We start from the raw sequence: 19,988 nt of genomic DNA, 5'->3' as shown, positions 1-19,988 counted from the left end.
ATTACCATGGGGGCATGTGTACAGGCAGCCAGCACTACAACTCCCAGTAGGGCACCCTTGTCCCACAGCTTAGCAAGATGGAGCCCACTCCACACAGGAGCAGTTGGAAGCCATCGTAGTACTCCGAACAAACTCACAGCTAGGTAGCCATCTTGCCATGGAGTGTTGTCTGTGGGTGGGAGGCCTGTACTACTACTCCCACCATGCCCCGTGGCCCACAGCTCAGCAGGAAGGAACACCATCCCCACCCTGAAGCAGTTGGAAGCCATTGTATGGATCACCCTCACCTAACAGGTAGGTAGTCATCTTCCCTGGGAGAGCTGTCTATGGTTGGGAGGCCTGCACTACTACTCCTACCATGCCCCCTGTCCCATACCTCAGCAGGAAGGAGCACAACCCCTACCCTGGAGCAGTTGGAAGCCATTGCAGTGCACCCAACAAACTCACAGCTAGGTAGCAATCCTGCCATGGAGTGTTGTTTGTGGGAGGGAGGCCGTACTTCCACGCCCACCATGCCCCCTGGCCCACACCTCAGCAGGAAAGAGCACCACCCCCACCCTGAAGCAGTTGGAAGCCATTGTATGGATCACCCTTACCTAACAGGTAGGTAGCCATCTTCCCTGGGAAGGCTGTCTGTGAGTGGGAGGCATGCACTACTACTCCCACCATGCCCCCTGTCCCACACCTCAGCAGGAAGGAGCAACTCCCCTACCCTGGAGCAGTTGGAAACCATTGCAGTATACCCAACAAACTCACAGCTAGGTAGCCATCCTGCCATGGAGTGTTGTTTGTGGGTGGGAGGCCGTACTACTACACCCACCATGCCCCCTGGCCCACACCTCAGCAGGAAAGAGCACCACCCTGTGGTAAATAAATAATTAATTACCGGATCTATTTTTGACTATAATCAATAAACAGGTAGCTCAATAAATAAGAGTCAAGATTCGAGGTAGCTGGAGTTGACAGGCTTTAATTAAGCATAAAAGGACAGGAACAGGACAGCCTGCATGGGAATAGGATGGCAGGGCCCGACAGCTGCCGGGCAGGGTCTGGGAATGATGCGCATGACTTTTAATAACAGTACATTGGTTTATATAGTTAAACAAAATACATTGAATTCAATACAGTAGGCGTAGCAGTAGGCGGAGTTTGTAGCAGTCGCGAAAGATAAGGGCAACATGATGTAACAAGAAGGCGTGTACAGGGCGTATACATAGACATGTGATGCAAACGTAACAGAATATGTCATAAAAGGGGCGGAAACATGGAGGGGGCTACCTGAGCAGCTGGGACCTCTAACCTAGTGGTGCGCGCAAACTGACAATGACGTGTTACCAGGGAAAACTGGGGGCTATGACTTCTGCGCTAGAAGAGGAGACGAAAGTCTGGAGTGTCAGAGCGACATGTACCCAGGCATATCTAGTATCTGGTGTTTAGAGTACATGTTGATAGAATCCAAAAGTTATCAGGGCAAAGGCTAACAGACATTAAGACTGGTGCATGCATAATTCTACATGTAGTGTGTGTGCGAGGAATATTCTATGAATATTAATACAGTATTTCTCTTACATGGAGACACAAAGGCTAGACCATGACGGAAACTATTGATGTGATTCAGTAGCTTAGGAATGCAGAGAAGGAGGGCTGGACTGATAACTAGAAACATAACATATTCTTGGCAGACTGGGAGGCAGAGCCAGGCCGGGCCGGGCACTGCGTGGCAAGAAGTAAGCTAAGGGTCAGGGATACAGGTGGGGGCTGTATCGCTCCTCGGAGAGGGTTCAGGAGACAGGAGCTGAATCTGAGTCCGGGCCCTTTTGAGGCCTAGAAACGGGGATAATTCAATGAATGAACGTGCACACTGTAAAATGTGGCAACGTAGGATTACATAGGCCTGATATTCGTTGTATTCACGAGAACTGGAAACTGACATACTAGAGATGGACACAACTGTAATCGCGTCTTTAATCGATCAGGGGGGAATACATGCATATCGATCATGCACATATAACATAACATGGGGAACACGTAGGCACATATAACATGGCAAAATTTACTTTTCCACATTCCCTCCTTGTGCCCTACGTTTCCATCAGGAAACATCTATATTCATGATACCATCTATCATTTCATACAGCATCATTTGCTCGTCTCGAATTGTCTTGGAACGGGACTTAGGACTAGGAATACAAGAGGTAGCACAAATGCCGCAAATCGCAGGGCCACATTGTATACAGAGGCAGCAACTGAATATGATCATTACTGCAATACCTAGAAATGACAATACTTTCCATCCCCAGGCAGATATGATACTCCAGAGCCAACCGGACCATGTCCAGGTGCCTGGATTCTGGTGTAACTGATGGGCAATTTTATGAAGTCTGGTTATAGCTGAATAAACAGACGGCGCGTTATTAGGAATGAAAATGCAGCAACTAGATCCGATGACTCTACATGCTCCTCCTCTATCGGCCAGTATGACGTCAAGAACGAGACGATTTTGGAGCACGACAAATCTCATAGCAGATTGCTCTTCGGTTAAGTTACCTAGAGCAGAAGTAGTCTCATTCACTACTGCTTCAAGGGTTCTGGTTAGTCTACGTATTAACTTACTATTCTGGATTATGTCTGACGTGTACTAGATGTGTGTTTCTGTGATAATCAGATGGGGCTAGAAAAACTGGTGGCAGTAGAAAGGCAATGTAACATGTTCCATCCCAATCGAGGGGCAGACGAACATATGCGGTCTGACCACAAACAAAATAAGAATGACGTGAGGCTTTGAAAATAGATTTCCCACTGTCACTATACTCGACAGTAGTAGTACAATCACTATGTCCTACATGTGCGGAACCATTATTTCTGACACATAATTCGCCTTTGACTGGTAGTACTGAAATAGCAGGTAAGTCTGGAGTAGTATCAGACTGAACATTCAGGACCATAACATTCGAAGAATAATTACCTAAATTATAAACCTCATTTTCTAGATTTAACCCTGTTCTATGGGAGAGACCTTGCTTGTCTGGGAAACATGTTCTATTCAGAAGGGACATATCATTTGAAGATGACGTTAACATGGACCATGCTCCACACGAACCATTATGTGAAAACGGATAAGGAAAGAGTGGCAGAACTCCCTTCGGTGTCTGGAAAGGGGGGAGTCGACCACACACCCAACAATTAGTGGCATTGCTGGTCTGGTGTGAATAGTGTAACATTCTGATGAATGTATTATTACGCATAGCAAGATGATAGGATAACTCGTGAGGAGGCAGATCACTAAATGTGTGCTCTACTGTAGCATTAGAAAACTTATTTACATGAGAAATTGGAAAACATAAATGCAATGCATAACTTGTGCAGGTAACCATCAAACTTAGAAACAATAGAAAACTTAGAAAAACGATACATCTGATAGAGTTTTGACTAACTCTCTCACTATGGGGGTCTATCTCATACATGTCAGATACCTGTCTAACCGTTTCACCCGAGGGGGACTTAGACAATTAAACTGGCTGACTTATTTTACTAGACTGGAGTTTTAACTTATACTCCTGTTGCAGAGTTTTCTCTAACAGAGGAACTTTCAGTTCGGGATTGAGATTAATGTCTGATTTAGAGTCTTGTTTCAGGCAGTCTTTAGAAATGGAACAGTCTTTGGAATTGTCATTAAAAGTCTTTTTTCGGATTCCATGAAATTTCTTGATATGCGACAGATGGACCCAACCCTTGCGGCCTTCCAACTTCACGGCCGTACGGGTGGTCAGAAGGACTAGTCTCGGCTCCTTCCAGCGAGGCTCCAGCGGACTTGAACGATCAAAGTTCCTGACCAGTACTAGGTCACCTGGGATGACCTCATGCGGTTTCACTTCGGTATTATCTGGAAATGCAGCGGCAACCTGGGAACGACAAGAGTGTAGGGCAGACATCAAGGAAGCTAGGTAATCTGTCAACATATTACTGGAAACATCTGTAATACTGCGGGGTCTAGGTGTACCCCACATGTTTGGGGGGCGGCCGAATACGACCTCGTACGGGGACAGACCTGATCTGGAATGTGCGACCATTCTCATGTAGAATAAAGCAACTGGCAGGGCAACTAGCCAGTCTACACCTTTCTCTTTACATGTCTTAGCAATACGGATTTTCAGGGTTTGATTATGTCTCTCTACGAGACCGGCTGCTTCAGGATGGCGCACACAATGGAACTTCCACTGGTACCCTAACAAAAGGGAAACATGTTTCATGAGTTCAGATGAGAATGGCTGGCCGTTATCAGAATACACGACCCTAGGGAGTCCATAACGGGGGAAGAATTCACGAACCAACTGCTTGGCAGTGGTCGCTGCTGTGTAATCTGGAACTGGATATGCTTCTGTCCACCTGGACAAAGCACATACAACTACGAGGACATACTTGAAACCTCGACATCGCTCCATCTGAATATAATCCATCTGGAGGACTTCAAAAGGGTGGTCAGGAGGTTGGAATCCACCTTGTTCCACCGGGACACTTTTACCTGGATTGAACTGGCAACATATCATACAAGTACGGACTTTCTGCTTGGCTGCAGCTCGTAAATGCTTGTTGAACCAGAGGTTCTGTATACTGTCTAACATAGCTTTTTCTCCTAGGTGTGCTGGACTATGTGCGGTATTGATAATGACTTGAACCATGGAGTCGGGGAGAAACCATGTGGCTTTTCCCTTCGTCACCCATCCCTGATCTGTCTGGACCCCTCCTTGTTCGGACCATTTCTTGATTTCCTCGGGAGTAGCATGTAACTGTATGTCTATGACATCTTGTGTAGGGTCCTTAACTGTCATACAGGTAGTCTGTTCTGGAGTGGATGTCTGTGTCTTGTTAACTGGAATGTCTGGTGTCTGAGCTGTAAGCTTGGCTGTTCGATCTGCTAGATCGTTACCTTGGGAAATGATGTCAGTGACTTTCGTATGTGCTTTGCACTTCATGATAGCGATAGCTGTCGGTAAATGTATTGCATCTAACAGAGCTTGAATGAGGAGACCATGCTGAATCTTGGTTCCATGAGAAGTCATGAAACCTCTCTCCTGCCAGAGTACTCCGAAGTCGTGTACAACTCCGAATGCATAACGTGAATCTGTATATATGTTAACTTTCAGGTTCTTGGCACGTATGCAGGCTTGGGTCAGAGCGACTAGCTCTGCTGCTTGAGCAGACAGGATGTCAATACGGTGTGTCTCTATAACTTCAGTTTCAGTAGTCACTGCATACGCGGCTACTAGTTCTCCTGTACTTGTTCTCATACATGAACCATCCACATAAAGTGTCAGGTCGGGATCTGGTAATGCAATATCTGTCAAATCTTGTCTTGGCTTTGTCATGGTGTTAACAACTTCCACACAGTCATGTGTGGCAGGATTGGAAGTAACTGACGGTAACAGTGTAGCGGGATTCAGAACGTTGCAGCGTCTGATTTCTATGTGTGGCTGGAACAGTGTCAGTTCATAACCTGTTAAACGTGCAATGGTCAAGTGCTGTGTCTGTGTTCGGTTTAAAAGAACTTCCACGGAGTGTGGAACTTGTACTGTCAAGGAGTGTCCTAATACTATGGAATCACTTTGTCTGATAGCTAGAGCTGTGGCTGCAACTGACTTGAGGCACGCAGGCAAAGCCTGGGCTACTGGATCTAATGTGCTCGAGAAATAAGCACAAGGCTTGTACTGTCCCGCTTGATCTTGTGTGAGAACAGATAATGCAGTACCATCACGTTCTGTGACAAAAAGTGTAAAAGGCTTACTGTAGTTCGGTGTTGCTAGAACAGGTGCTTGGCATAAGGCTTTCTTTAATTCATTAAAACTAAGTGTATGTTCAGATGTCCAAGGGAGAACAGTCGATACGGCTGCCTCCTGTGTCGTTAACTGTATCAGTGGCTTTGCTAGAAATGCATACTGAGGAATCCATTGTCTGCAGTAAGAAGTAAGGCCGATAAAAGCACGTACCTCCTTCTGTGTCTTGGGCTGTGGAAGACTCGCTATCAACTGGATACGGTCTGGTGTCAACTGCCTACCCCACTTGGACAGTAAGTGGCCTAAGTAGATCACTTGCTGGACACAGAATTGTAATTTGGAAGGGGACACCTTGTGCCCCTGCTCGGCCAGAAAATACAGGACTGTAAGTGACGCACGCTCGCAGTCACGTTCAGAACGGGCTGTGATCAGTAGATCATCGACATACTGGAGCAGGGCAGTGTCTGTTGGCATGTGAATGTTGTCTAGTTGTCTCTTAAGTGCTTGACTGTAAATACTAGGACTTTCTGTGAAACCTTGAGGAGCTCGTGTGAATTTATAGCTCCTTCCATTTAAACAAAAACCGTAAAGGTACTGGCTGTCTGGATGAATGGGAACACTGAAAAATGCATTCTTGAGGTCTATTACAGTAAAAAATGTAGCTTCAGAATCAATGGCTGTTAATAGGGATGAAATATCCGGGACTACTGGATACTGAGGTATGATACATTTATTAAGTTCTCGAAGGTCAATCACTAATCGATATACTGGAGGTGCATTTGGATCAGTACGTTTCATGACTGGAATGATAGGAGAATTACATACATTGGAGTCAGTTTCTACAACCACTCCTTGAGCAATGAGCTCGTCAATAATTTTGGATAAGGCTGCTACAGCCTCAGGTGGCAATCTGTACTGTCTGATCCGTGGCAGGACTATACCTTGCTTGAGAGTCACACGATGGGGTGTGATTTGCATAAAACCTACATCAGTTGGACCTTGCGCCCATAAATGCTGTGGTACATTTGATAATCTTGGATCAAAATCGCGTAATACATAGTGACCTTTAAAGTCCCTTAAGAACAATCGTATTCCTTCTGGGGAACAGCAAATAACTGCACCTAATTCTTTCAATGTTTTAATACCTAACAAATTTTCTGGACACGATTTCGTAAGTAACAAATCAGTAGTTCGGGACAATGGACCAACTTCTAGAGTAACTGGCTTTGAAATCTCGTTTACAATAGGCTTTCCTGAAAATCCAAGGGAAACATTTCTAGAGCCTGAGAGCGGAGCCCCTGGAACCTCGTCATGACTGATAGTAGTCCTACTTGCCCCTGTATCAATCAGAAACTTTCTGTCTTTCCCTAATACTTGACTGTGTACATAGGGACCCTCTTGATCTACAGGTATCTCGATGAGAGGCAAGCCTACCTCCCTCTCTAGGCTGTTTCATGAATACGGTTGATACTCTGGATACTCTGACTGTGCGTACTGGTACATCCTCTGTGTAACATGCTGTGTTGCAGCGATAGGCTGCGGTGCTGGAACTGTCTGTTGTGCATTCTGTGGTTGAGAAGTCTGTGAAACTTGCTCTTGTCTAGGCGGACGTGGTCTTTCTTTAGTCTTACCAGTGGCTATGTTGTGTTTCAGAACTGCACACTCGTTTATAAAATGACCTGGCTGTTTACAATAATTGCATGTCCCTTTAACGGGAGCTGCAGGATGACTGGCTTGATTCGGACCCCTCTTCTGACTGTCTTGTGGAACAGATTGTGCAACTAGTACTTTCATTTTCGTATCTTTCATACGTTTCCTTTCGTGTTCTTGCTCTTCCCTGATTCTATTCTGGTGATACTGGAGCATATGTAACATTTGTGACGGGGTACTAGCTTGCCAGGTACTTTCGACTTTCAAAACTCGATTTTTAACTTGTGGACTTGAATTCTCGACTAGTTTAGTAACAAAAAGATGAGGGTATGACTCGCTAACTGTCTTCAAACCACTGTTGATAATGAAACATTTTTCGAATCTAGAATAAAAATCACTAGTGTCTTCATCCTGTTTCTGTTTGCATGCTGAGATTGCATCCCAATCTTCCTTTTTCGTGGCTAGTAATCTTGGCAAAACTTGAATCAATAACTCGGGCAATTCTTTACATTTCTCCCCAAGACCGGTACCTGGTACTCGTATTTTATCTTCAGCTTCTAGAGCTGTCCAATCAATCTTTTTCTCTCCCACCTCCCATTCCTTTTCCTTGAGTTTTTCATATACCCCTGCGGGCAACAGGACCTTTAACATTTTAATAATATCTGGATACGTGTATTCTCCCATACGGAGCATGTCCTTTAATTCTCGATGGAACCCTGCTGGATCTTTGTCGTGACAGGGAATTAATTTCTTCATCTCTAAGAGTTCCATCTTGGTGATAGGGGTGTAAACAAATACTCGTTGCATTTCACCATCCGGTGTCCTAACTGGGTGTACTTCTCGTAACGGATGCTGTCTATCTATGTAGAATGGTTTACTTTCTGGAGGTGAGACGTGAACAAAATGCGGATTCAGAAACGTTCTATATTTGTGGCGCTGTTCTAGAATGACACTAATTAAATCAGTACCTAAACCTTTCCATCTATACTGGAGCAACTCGTTCAGAACATCATGTAACGGACCTGGATCAGAATGTTGTCCCTCATACAGTGTAATGAGGTGCTGGATCATATACATACCCACCAGTCGCTGCTCGGCTGGGGGCGGTTTCAGAAACATTTGTGCCACTATTTCATCTGGAAAAGTGGTAGAATCAGTAACCCATCGGACTGCTGATCGGGCTAGTTCTTGTTCATGCATGGTACTAAGTTCACTATAACCGATTCGTGATTTCAGAATGTGATCGGTAGCTTGAAATACTTGTTCTAGCGAATCTTGTTCTGGTGCTGGAAGATGAAAAACTTTCTTGTGTTCTAGACGTGAATGTCGGTCGGGAAGTCTAGTTCGACCTACATACGCTATTCTGGTGGGATTCTCGTCGTCTACCTCTTCAGTAGAAGAGTTGTCTTCTTTCTCGCTTACTTGTGCTGCTTTGCGTTTCTCGTGAAACCTTATTATTTCCTTACGAATTTTCTTGTACATACTTTCTATACTACTGAGTGTCTTGTGTCTACCCTCAGCTATATTATCACTCCACCTTGTCAGGACTTTCATTTCGGTCGGATCTTTAGTCGGACAATCTTGTTCCCTCACTAAACAATTAATTAGAAATTTTAATAGCATGAGCTGGGTCTCAGCTTTCCTTAGAGACATGATTTCGCCAATACTTTCTGGATCGTCTCCTGTACGGATGAAACGATATATTCTGTCTAGATCTTCTTTCATATTCGGTAGGGTGTCCAAATACTCGGTCACCCGTCTTACACGCAATGAATATATAACCATATTATCATCGCCTGGGACTGGATCATAACGGCATTCGGTAAGAGCTCGTCTGATATCTGCAACGGACTGATATTTGGGCGTACGCTGTAACGCACGTTCATGTAACTCGACTAATGTTACACGTTTGTGTGGCGGCGGGGTACCAGGAGGACCTCCCCCCGCGGCCCCTAAACTGGAATCGTCGACGGATACTCTTCGTGCTGGCAGAGTGACCGATGTAGCGGGAACTTGTACTACGGGCTGGACCGGGGGTACAGTAACAGGTGCTGTAACAGGTGCCCCGGTGTCTGGAAGAACAGGAATTACATTATTTACAGGAGCTGGCGGAGCAGGATTTGCATATTCTGGGACTGTGTCGTCCAAATAGGACGAGAGAAAAATATCAGCTGCGGTCGGTTTGTGACGTAGCTTAATCGGAACTAATGGCGGCGGGAAATTACATGGTGCTTCCGGGGTTGCTTTCGGCAAGCCCTCGGCAAGAAGAGGATACATACCCTTAATGAGGGCATTTCTCTGTCTGTCTGACTGTTCGGCTTTAACTCGTTCACCTATTTCGATTAATTCCCTTTCTTGGGCTCTTTCTGAGGATTCTCTACTTAATTCTAACTTTCTGATTTCTTTTTCGGTTCTTTTATGAGATTCTTTGCGCCATAACTCGATGGCATCTTTCTGGGACTGTCTGGCTTTCTTTTTCCATAATGCTTCTTCTACTCGCATGATGCACTCGGCATCCCATGTACCTGATACAGGCCATCTATATTTCTCTTCTAGATCTTTAGTATACTCGACCCATAAGTCTAGATATAATATGGCACTTATGCCATGCTTATGATACATAAAATGACCTGGACTGTCCCTAGGCGGGACAGGAACTGCTTCCTCGAGCAGACCTTTTCTAGTTTTGAACTGACGTAACTTTGAGAACAGAGGCATGGCTTAGACTGGAGTCTGGACACAATACAATACACGATAAACACAATAATAACTGAAAAACGAATCATTCATACCACGACATTGAAAACACATGGAATAACATTTAAAATAACAGTTCGAACAGAATACTACCTGAAATACTGAAAACAGAACACATGAATTTCTCGAGAACAGAACTTACTAGAATGGCTAGATGCACTGCTAAAACAGTACGAAACTTACCGGTCTCATGAAGAGACACGTCAGGACCCGCATCCACCTAGGTGGACACTTCGTGTTGGATCTGTGTACCCAAACCCACGGACCAGAGACAAATTAATTGACCCTGTCTAGATACTACCCCAGCAACGGTACTCACCGGGCAGCAATAACGGAAGGCCTCGGACTGGACTGGACTGCTACGACGACGGACGGACGAACTTCGGACTTCAGTTACAGGTGGGCCTCCGGATACCTCGGACCTTGGACTCTCGGCTTGGGCTCTGGTCGGGACTCGCCGCGTTCCTCCACCGCCTCGTCTGGACGCTGGACCGCAACCTCCGTCTCCTCCGTGGGCCTGAGGGATACTTGAAGCAGAAATATCTGCACGTGGCCGGTATGGTTCCGTCACGGCTGCAGAGGATCAGGGGGCCTGCGTGGCTTCTCCGGCGCGTGGGGAAAGGGCAAGTCCCTATTCGGGCGCCATTATGTGGTAAATAAATAATTAATTACCGGATCTATTTTTGACTATAATCAATAAACAGGTAGCTCAATAAATAAGAGTCAAGATTCGAGGTAGCTGGAGTTGACAGGCTTTAATTAAGCATAAAAGGACAGGAACAGGACAGCCTGCATGGGAATAGGATGGCAGGGCCCGACAGCTGCCGGGCAGGGTCTGGGAATGATGCGCATGACTTTTAATAACAGTACATTGGTTTATATAGTTAAACAAAATACATTGAATTCAATACAGTAGGCGTAGCAGTAGGCGGAGTTTGTAGCAGTCGCGAAAGATAAGGGCAACATGATGTAACAAGAAGGCGTGTACAGGGCGTATACATAGACATGTGATGCAAACGTAACAGAATATGTCATAAAAGGGGCGGAAACATGGAGGGGGCTACCTGAGCAGCTGGGACCTCTAACCTAGTGGTGCGCGCAAACTGACAATGACGTGTTACCAGGGAAAACTGGGGGCTATGACTTCTGCGCTAGAAGAGGAGACGAAAGTCTGGAGTGTCAGAGCGACATGTACCCAGGCATATCTAGTATCTGGTGTTTAGAGTACATGTTGATAGAATCCAAAAGTTATCAGGGCAAAGGCTAACAGACATTAAGACTGGTGCATGCATAATTCTACATGTAGTGTGTGTGCGAGGAATATTCTATGAATATTAATACAGTATTTCTCTTACATGGAGACACAAAGGCTAGACCATGACGGAAACTATTGATGTGATTCAGTAGCTTAGGAATGCAGAGAAGGAGGGCTGGACTGATAACTAGAAACATAACATATTCTTGGCAGACTGGGAGGCAGAGCCAGGCCGGGCCGGGCACTGCGTGGCAAGAAGTAAGCTAAGGGTCAGGGATACAGGTGGGGGCTGTATCGCTCCTCGGAGAGGGTTCAGGAGACAGGAGCTGAATCTGAGTCCGGGCCCTTTTGAGGCCTAGAAACGGGGATAATTCAATGAATTAACGTGCACACTGTAAAATGTGGCAACGTAGGATTACATAGGCCTGATATTCGTTGTATTCACGAGAACTGGAAACTGACATACTAGAGATGGACACAACTGTAATTGCGTCTTTAATCGATCAGGGGGGAATACATGCATATCGATCATGCACATATAACATAACATGGGGAACACGTAGGCACATATAACATGGCAAAATTTACTTTTCCACAACCCCCACCCTGAAGCAGTTGGAAGTCATTGTATGGATCACCCTCACCTAACAGGTAGGTAGCCATCTTCCCTGGGAAGGCTGTCTCTGGGTGGGAGGCCTGCACTACTACTCCCACCATGCCCCATGGCCCACACCTCAGCAGGAAGGAGCACCACCCCCACCCATAAGCAGTTGGAAGCCATTGCAGTACACCCAATAAACTCACAGCTAGTTAGCCATCTTGCCATGTAGTGGTGTTTGTGGGTGGGAAAACATACAACTACTCCCACCATGCCCCCTGGCCCACACCTCAGCAGGATGGAGCACTAACCCAACTTGAAGCAGTTAGTAGCCATTGTATGGATCACCCTCATCTAACAGGAAGGTAGGCCACTGTGGGAGGCCTGCTCTACCACTCCCACCATGTACCCTTGTCCCACAGCCCAGAAGGATGCAGCGCACAATAACACCCAGATGCATGAGGCACATACTGGCCCACCTTCAATAAACTAACAGGTAGGTAGACACATCATGCTGTCTCATTACACCACTGAGCCGGATGAAAGCCTCCAACACGCACATACAGATGTGTCACATCTCAAAGCAAAATGTGAGCACGTAACAGGTAAGTAGCCAGTCGGTGCACCCTCCAGACCTCCCACTGCCCAAATATGCACACATAGCCCATTGCCACGCACAGTGTGCACACAGCAAGGCAAAGAAAACAGTCACAGCTACTAAAGTGTCACACACCAATGCAGATGTAAAGTCTGGGCACAAACATGCACATCACCTCTAGACATGTGTTTTGTCATGGGGCCAAAGCTACAAGGTCCATTCAAAAGATAAGAAAGCATGTGTGGCGCTACAAATCAAGATATGCACATTACATGACAAAGGTATACAGGAGATGACAATGACCAGTCCATGACCACAAGTAAACGTCTGCCAGGTCAGACAAATCAACCAAGAGTCCCAAGTCAGAAACATGTTGTGTAAGTATGGGCAAATTTTGCGGATCAGCGGTCTGTGAAATTGCGCAAAGAGTTCGCAGATTTTTCACGCAAATTTGCGCATTTTTTTGCTTTCTACTGGCTAATCCAGTAAGTGCTACCTCGTTGGGTAAATGTATAGTGCTTTTCTACACTACAGCTGAGTAAAGTGCCAGAAGATTGTCTCCAGTGACCATGTGTGTGTTACTATGCTATCGCGCCAAAGGGCGGAGGGGTCCCTTGAGTGAGCTGTCCATCATAGTGGGTAAATGGCGGGAAGACGGTGACACCGCAAGTGTGTGTGCAGGGCCAAACGGGCGGGCCTTCTATGCGAGTTCACATGCCTCTTGTGTGTAAAAAAGGTCAGAGACCGATTAGAGCAGCAGATGAGGAGAAAGAAGCTCCTGGACACAGGAACTGCACGGGGATTGCGCTCGTGAAAGTGAAGGATGCAAAGGCCTCTATCCAGCATCACAGCTAATTTTCGACGGTAGATATGGGGAGAAAGCACACCTGCCCAGCCTCGACAAAGCTCAAGATTGTTTTGGGGCTGATGAATGCGTTACTGAATTTGGGCTTCAACTCGGGCACCTGCTTAGTTGTAACTATTCTCTGAACCCGCCTCGGGCACCCGGCTGTTTAGGGTCAGGACAGGGTCAGAGACTAGTTGCAAGTAAGCAACTTAATCTCTGGCAGCTTGCCGGCGCCATTTGTAACTATTCTCTGACCCCACTTCGGGCACCCAGCTGTTTAGGGTCAGGACAGGGTCAGAGAATAGTTGCAAGTAAGCAACTTAATCTCTGGCAGCTTGCCGGCGCCATTTGTAACTATTCTCTGACCCTCCCTCGGGCACCCGGCTGTTTAGGGTCAGGACAGGGTCAGAGAATAGTTGCAAGTAAGCAACTCTGGCACCTGCTTTATTTATATCTGTATGCGCTTCCTGTTGAGGTTTAATTTTTGTGACAGGAGCATCGTGCCACAAGATATTTATCCAAGAAGACGCCACTGTTTAGTGCGATACCTCTACTCAACTGGAGTACTGCTTTTCCTACACTACAGCTGCGTAAAGTGCCAGAAGAGTTGTCTCCAGTGACCATGTGTGTGTTACTGCCATCGCGCCGAAGGGCGCAGGGGTCCCTTGAGTGAGCTGGCCATCCCCCAAAAATAAAAAATCCACCCGCAAGCGAGTTTGTGAATTTTCGGCAATTTCGTGAGATTCGCGGATCGCGAAATTGCCGACAATCCGCAAATTTCGTGAGCGGAACTTATTTTTGGCCCATGCAGTCCCTAGATGCAAGAGGTCCCTGTAATCATAACTTAGGCATGGGTTGCATGGTATGCATTGACACCTCATGACATGGACAAGTAATGGATGTACCACTGCATCATGTCAGGAGGCACAGAAGTGCACATTGGTAAATATGTGATGATCAGTCAATTGTGTAGTATACAAACAGTGAATGACACAGAGCTAACACAGAGCGTGTTGGGTGCACCACAATGACCATTTCCCATCTGATCTACAGGTGACCAAGAACTCACTGCAGAGGGCAACACCAGCAATCTGCAGAGCCAGTCTCCCCCCCCCCCCCGGACATGGACTCTCGGATGTTGACTCCCAGGATCCTCTGGATGATGTGTGGTAATTTAGCAATGATTAGGTTAAGCATTAGCAGAAGACATCTTGTATTTATAGACTATCTTGTCCTTTTTAGTGAATCCATTTTGTATTCCTGTCGGCCATTTTGTTTGTCATGTGCTCTGTCATACCTTCCTGTTAACTGCTCTTGAAATCTGCCTAGAGACAAGATATATTTATCCTCTTCTGCTTTGCACATGCTCAGTTGAGCATGCAGCTGTCTCCAATTTGTAACTGTCAAGATGTGTCCGCCAGAATTAGCTAACTGTCAGCCCTTCCCACTTGTTGCTAGCACACTCTCTGTATGACCTTATATGTATTTGAAACCAACACTCTGTGCCTTGTACCGCCTTCATTTCAGCCCCTGTGTGGGTATAAAAGGACCAAGTTCCTTCTGGTCAGTGTGCTACCTCATACTATACCGAAGGGTGTTGTGTGAATGTAGTTCCACCTCATGAGGTTTAATAAACTCTGTCTTTTCTATTCCAGTTTCTGTGCCAACTTCTTATTATTGGTCTGAGGACTCTAAGCAGAGAATGGCAAATCCCTTGCACTAGTAGGCTTGGCTGCGGCTTGCTACCATAAATTGGCGCTTCCAACGTGGGACTCATCGGCGACTCGGATGCCTGAAGGACTGGTCGAGACGATGGATTGGAATCTCGCTTTGGATGTGATCACTGCCGGAGGAGACCCGAGTCTTGGCATCCACTGAGTTTTCCCTTTCTTTCTGATCTGACCATCCAGGTGTCACCGGTCCTCGACTGAGATCTCTTCTGTTGATTCGCAGTGCAGTGACCATTTGGTCGATTTGAGAACTTGGCAGTAGGAACCTAGACACCATTTGATTGGTAAGAGCCGTTTTGCGGCACTTGCTGTAAATTTGATGCCTTGGATTGGTAAGGTAGTTTAGAAACGCTTACTGTGGCATTTGTATATGGAATTGGCCAAATATTGAACTCGTCCTATGAATATATATATGTATGTGTTGCAATACATATAGGCAGGTAATGAGGAGATTTTTCTCTACTTCTAAGAATATTTGAATGGCACAACGTACGAAGAGTACTTTAAGCGCTACTTTTGATTATAATACTGCATATTTTGCACTATTTTTGGCATGCCTGTTTCAAGCACACTTCGTAAGATGTGTTGCTTTTGTAGTGGTACCAATTTGAGAATCGATGAAGCACAACCGGCACCCCAGGAGGGGAGGCCTAATAGGGACATGTATATTAAATATGGTATTTCGTCCATAATTTACAGCACATTGTGGAATAAATACACCCGCAAGGATCCTGAGTTGCGTTGGCCTATGCAGGGGTCATTTGATTTGCGAAAGGTTCAGTATGTGGAGCAACGGATGTTTAAGCGAAAGGCTAGGCAAGACATGTTTGACTGTGTGCGAAAGTGGGAGAAAGAAGTGCATGAGCGAATGAAGTGTGAACAGGCCTTGATTGAAAAAGAACAGCGTAAAAGTGTGCATGAGAAAGCATTACAAATGGAAAATAAAGAGATTAAAGAAATTAAAGAAAGGGAAGATAGGGAGCATAAGTTACAGGTAAATGGCCAATACGCTATTCGTAGGCCTCTTAATTCTATTCTTAATAAACCCCAAGATGATTCTCTCTTATTAGATCGTTGTCCACCTCCGTATACTCTTGCCTCTACTCCTGATAAGTCAGATGAGGACTCTCCTATGGAGCAGGATAAAGACCGAGACATTCGCTCAATGTTAAATACCGAACGTTCCCCTCAGATTAGATCTGCGGCGCGTAAAGCCGATCGTAGTACTAATAATGCTTCTGAAATCCTAGATACAATTCAGAATTGGTCGGCAAGGGAACAAAAATATTTCACCGAGATATTTGCTGCAGAGGTTCTTGAGCAATTTAGGAAATATTCGGTGGAAGTAGAGCCAGATGATATAGCAGCTGATTGTAAGCAATTCCGTGAAGGTTCTTTTGTCTTCTCCCAGGTGGCTGACACGAGCAGACGCTTGGTTAAACTACGTGATGAAGCAGTGCGTTTGCGGGAGGAGAAAAAGGCAGCAGATGCAGCTGCACAAACATCTCGAATCAACATGGCATGACCTCCGACGCTCGAAACAGATAAGAATGTTATATATGTGAAACCTATGCGGGAAGCCGCACCTTTATATGTTCCTCCTAAAGGAACCGGCACAAGTGATGATAAGACTTCTATTGACGCAAAATGGTATTTTATTTATAATTGGGTTTACACTCCTTGGAATAGAGCAGATGTCATGGCTCTTAAAAATGCATTGCCTGATCCGCGAAAGAATCCAACAGCCTTTTATGAAGAAATTGTGGGTGCCATTAGTTCTTGTACTATGACCCTGTCTGATATTGATTTGTTTTTTGGATTAATATTACCACCTGATGTATGGAGAACTGTGCGTAAAGTTGATGATCGTGCGTTATTTGGGGCATTGTGGACAGATATAGAACAATTAGATAAAGATAGAGAACCTGCACAAAAACCGTGTCAGCTAATTTTAGATCTTCCAGCAGCTATCTTGGTTAAATTAAAGTCGATTATTCCCCCTAAAAAGATAGATTGGAATATGTTAGCGTCTTGTAAGCAAAAGAAAGATGAATACGTTTCAGACTTCTTCACAGACTTTGAAGAAGCATTCCACGATTTTAGTGGTCAGTCATTGACAGATGATACGGGTAGGCATCTGTTTGTCGATAACTATGTCACAAACATTTGGCCAGAAATAGCTAGTCGCCTAAAGGCGAGTGAAAGTTCATGGATTACCTCCTCTCCGGTTTCTCTCCTAACTATGGCTCAGTATTATGAGCTTTTCCAAAAAGAGGGAGGAAGAAGAAGTGATCACTAGATCAACGGACACAATTTACCATTCAGGTGAATGGAAGGTCCAGTCGTAGCGCGTGCCCGTTTCAATGATTACAACAAGGAGGGGTTGCTGGACTGTTCCTATGCGTGACTAAGGGAAAAGTTATCTGGCGTGACCAAAGGTGTAAGTGTAACACCCTAGGGCATCCATTTTGTTGGATGGATTTGCCTCACACACCCAGAAGGGTGTCATGCTTCATCATCGGCGGTTGCTCCTCGTCGGGGAGGCGGTGCAATCCCCGACGGGCTCACCTCAAAGAGGGGCTCTTTGGCGGAGATCTTTTTCCAACAGCCTTATGGTGAGGTGTGGGTGTGTGGGCAGGGTGGTATGTGATAGTGAATAGGGATATTAAAATGAAGCTAAGGGTACCGGAATGAACTTTATTCTGGGGGTCCCCTGCCCTTCTCTACTCGAGCTCGGCGGAGAAGGGTAGGTCATGCAGCTAAGGCACAAGAGACTGGAGTGTTGACCCATGGACACATCCTTGATGCCTTATCCCGCCGACCCCTCTGGTGGCTGGTAGTTCTTGACTGTTAGGCATAGGACAACCCCCACAGAGGTAATACACACAACAACCCACACATGACACCAGCATGTTGTAAATCACCTTTTTATAGGTCCTGATGAATCGCGGGTAACTATTGCCCACTGCGAGAAACATGTCGACCGCCTTCACCACTAGCCCCACCTAGGTTCACCTGACCTTACTCGTTGACTCCTAGTGAGCTAGCACCCTGTTTTTATTTGCAGCCAGGGGACCCCCAGAATAAAGTTCATTCCGGTACCCTTAGCTTCATTTTAATATCCCTATTCACTATCACATACCACCCTGCCCACACACCCACACCTCACCATAAGGCTGTTGGAAAAAGATCTCCGCCAAAGAGCCCCTCTTTGAGGTGAGCCCGTCGGGGATTGCACCGCCTCCCCGACGAGGAGCAACCGCCGATGATGAAGCATGACACCCTTCTGGGTGTGTGAGGCAAATCCATCCAACAAAATGGATGCCCTAGGGTGTTACACTTACACCTTTGGTCACGCCAGATAACTTTTCCCTTAGTCACGCATAGGAACAGTCCAGCAACCCCTCCTTGTTGTAATCAGTATTATGAGCGACAAGAATTAGAAGCGAAGAGTAAGGAAGATAAAAAATCTAAAGAGTTAAAAACAAAGGTTATGATTGCTCAAGCTTATGGCCCACCTTCTAGAGGTAATAATAGATGTGGACGTGGATCTTATGGTTCGTCTTTTCCTCCCTATCCTCGTGTAGATTTGTCTGTTGATCAGTGTGCATATTGGAGACAATTCTGACATTGGATTTCTAATTGTCCAGTGCTGCGTGCTCAGCAGGGTTCACGTGGTCGGGGACAAATGAGAAATCGTTCAGGATATTCAGGGCCTAGAGGAAATACAAATGATCGTGCTAGGTTTGATGCTAATACACGTGGACAAGAGGGGGCTAATACTTTTGACGGACAGAATCAATATCAAATGTCCGACTATGAGCTGTCTAATTTGCAAAATTCTGCTTATGCATAGGATTGCCTAGGATGGGCTGAGGGATCAGTTGAAGTTCCAGTAGATCAGAAGGGTCCCTATGTTACAGCACATGTTTTGGGTTCTACTGATCAGTTTCTGGTTGATACAGGAGCTACTCCTAGCGCCTTGTCTAAACACTTGATTCCAAGGGCTTCCCTGTCTGGCTTAACTATTACATCGATAGGTTTCGATGGAACATCTTCCCTTAGCCCATTGTCACAGCCACTTGCACTTCATGTTGATAAGTTTACTGCTCCAAGTCCATTTTTGCTTTCTCCAAATACACCAGACAACATTGTGGGTCTTGACATGCTCAAATATTTCAGGGCCATGATACGATGTTCTCCGGAAGGAGTATGGGTTATTTTAAATGACAACCAACCCATGATTGAGAGATCCTGTATTGTTAAAGAGGATCTGGCACTAGCTTCACTCCCTAGTACTTGGTGGGCTACTTCAGACACCGATGTAGGACAAATGATTATTCCACCAGTCAAGGAGGGTGCTATACTGCCGAGATAGCCTCAGTATAACATTTCTCGAGAAGGACAAGAAGCACTTACACGTATTGCACAAGACCTGATTGAAGTGGCGGTGATGGAAGAAGTTCCTTTTAATGTCTGCAATAGTCCGATTCTTCCCGTTTTGAAAAAAGATACTGACACTAAGATTTATAGATTTATCATTGATTTGAGAGAAGTCAACAAGATTGTAATACCACAGTACCCTGTAGTGTCTGACATAACGACATTGCTTACCCTGGTCCCTCCAACAGCAACTACATTTTCAGTAGTGGATTTGAAGAACGCTTTCTTCTCGATTCCTATTCATCCTGATTGCCGATATTTGTTTGGTTTCACTTTAAATAACAGATCATACAGATTTTGTAGAGTTCCTCAAGGGTACACTGAGAGCCCGAGTATCTA

This window comes from Lissotriton helveticus, chromosome 7 (genome assembly GCF_964261635.1).
Source record: "Lissotriton helveticus chromosome 7, aLisHel1.1, whole genome shotgun sequence".
NCBI classification, from domain to species: Eukaryota; Metazoa; Chordata; class Amphibia; order Caudata; family Salamandridae; genus Lissotriton; species Lissotriton helveticus.
Note: the sequence above shows the minus strand (reverse complement) of the source record.